The 2,331-nt window shown below is 44.1% G+C and overlaps 1 non-coding gene across 1 annotated transcript; it reads right to left on the bottom strand.

Moving 5' to 3' along the window:
• Positions 1 to 1,495: 1,495 nt before the first annotated feature.
• On the bottom strand, positions 1,496 to 1,569 carry TRNAW-CCA (transfer RNA tryptophan (anticodon CCA)). Its single transcript has one exon. It is a non-coding gene; the product is annotated as a tRNA-Trp (tRNA).
• Positions 1,570 to 2,331: the final 762 nt, after the last annotated feature.

Below are 2,331 nucleotides of genomic sequence, written 5' to 3' on the forward strand. Positions count from 1 at the left end.
CAGGGTTTCAGATGAGAACTCTGTTGTCATTCAAATTGGCGTTTTCCTATAGGTGATGTGTCTTTTCCTCTGGCTGTTTTCAAGATATTTCTTTGTCTTTAGTTTTCAGAAGTTTGATTATATGTCTTGGCATGGACTTCTTTAGGTTTATCCTACTTGAAGTTCACTCGCCTTCTTGAATTTGTAGGTTTATGTCTTTTACCAAATTTTTAGCCACTATTTCTTCAAATAATCTTTCGCAGCCCCTCTTTTACATCTTTCCTTCTAGGATTCCCATGATACAAATGTTGGATCTTTTATTACTGTTCCACATGCCCCTGAGGTTCTGTCCATTTTTTTTCCAGTCTATTTTCTGTTTTTCAGACTGTGCAGATTCTACTGATCTGTCCCCAAGTTCACTGATTTTATCCTCTGTCACTTCTGCTCTACTATTGAGCTAAGCTAGCAAGAATTTTACTGTAATTACTTTGTTTTTCAGTTCTATAACTTCCATTTGGTTCTTTTCTTTTAATTACTTCTTTGCTAAGATTTTTTTTTTCATTTGTTTCAAGAGAACCTGTAATTCCTTGTTGAATATTTTTATGATGGCTGCTTCAAAATACTTGCCCAATAATTCCAGTATCTGATTCATCATGGTGATGGCGCCAGTTGATCGTCTTTTCTCATTCAAGTTGTGATCTTCCTCGCTCTTGGTGACAGGTGATATTTTAATTATATCCTTGACATTTGGTTATTCTGTTAGAAGTCTCTGGGTCTTATTCAAATCTCTTATTTCAGCAAGCAGTCACCCTATTTAGATTTAGCACACAGACTCTTGCTTAATTTTGTAGGCTCTAGTTCTAAAGACAGATGAACCTTTAGAGCCCTTGCAGTATTATCTTGATCTGCTTGGTTTACCTGGTGCATCTGGAGCTTCTACTGGTCCCTGCATGTACTGCCTAATGGGGCAGAAGGAGCTTCTGGAGGCCAGGCCACCTGCACCCCTCGGGTGAGAGGGGCGGTCTCAGGCCCATGGAAACAATAAGGCTTTCAAACTGCCCATCTGTGGTGAGATCCCCCTGGCCAGTGCCATCCTGCCTCCTGGTGTCTCTCAGTGGCAGAGGGGCTCTCTGGCCAGGCAGGGAAGAAGAGCATGTCCCTTGGTCACTTATTGTCAGTGGGTTCCCTGATTTATCCCACTTGCCGACGCTGCTAGATTTGTCTGGTATTGTTGGTGGGTCTTCTGTTTGATCCAGGAATGAGCCTACCTCAGCTGCCTTCTGTTGCTAGACTGGTGGTCAGGAAGCATCAGGCCTGGCTCATGTTTTTCTGTTGGTTGGATGGTTGTAAGATGCCCTATATCACCATGTTGTTCCTCCTGTTCTGGGGTCCCCAACCAGTCCACCTGCTTCTTTCTTTTTTTTTTTTTTTTTTTTAAATATTTATTTATTTATTTGGCTGCACCAGGTCTTAGTTGCGGTACGCAGGATCTTTAGTTGTGGCATGCGGGATCTAGTTCCCTGACCAGGGATCGAACCTGGGCCCCCTGCATTGGGAGCATGGAGTCTTTAACCACTGGACCACCAGGGAAGTCCCTGCTTCTTTCTACCATTCAGAGCTGTCCTTTGGTATCTCTTATGTTGTTTCCAGAGTTTACTGTTGTACTGAGAACGGAGGAACTGAGGAAGTGAGTCTACACCTTCTCATCTAGACCACAAGTCTGATCTCCTCCTAGTGCCTTTTATTGACTAAACCCAACTGCCAGGAAGAGAGTAAAGGAGCGTGTCAGTGCAATACATAAGGCAGCCTCCCAGAGCACAGAGCAGAATGGAGAAGGGTGAAGAGTGGGCTTGGAGAGGCAAGCAGAGAATATCCAGCACAATGACCATTTTTTGGAGGAAAAATCAAAACGTTTTTAAATATGCAAAGACTAAGAGTATTTACCTATCCCATACCATCATTAAAAGAATGATGAAAAGTCATCTGGGGACTTCCCTGGTGGCGCACTGGTTAAGAATCCACCTGCCAGGCTTCCCTGGTGATACAGTGGCTGAGAATCTGCCTGCCAGTGCAGGGGACACGGGTTCGAGCCCTGGTCTGGGAAGATCCCACATGCCCCGGAGCAACTAGGCCTGTGAGCCACAATTACTGAGCCTGCGCGTCTGGAGCCTGTGCTCCGCAACAAGAGAGGCTGTGATAATGAGAGGCCCGCGCAATGCGATGAAGAGTGGCCCTCACTTGCCGCAACTAGAGAAAGCCCTCGCACAGAAACGAAGACCCAACACAGCCATAAATATTAATTAATTAATTAATTAATTAATTAATTATTTTAAAAAAAGTCGAGATCCCTGA

This window comes from Eschrichtius robustus, chromosome 18 (assembly GCF_028021215.1).
Source record: "Eschrichtius robustus isolate mEscRob2 chromosome 18, mEscRob2.pri, whole genome shotgun sequence".
NCBI lineage: Eukaryota > Metazoa > Chordata > Mammalia > Artiodactyla > Eschrichtiidae > Eschrichtius > Eschrichtius robustus.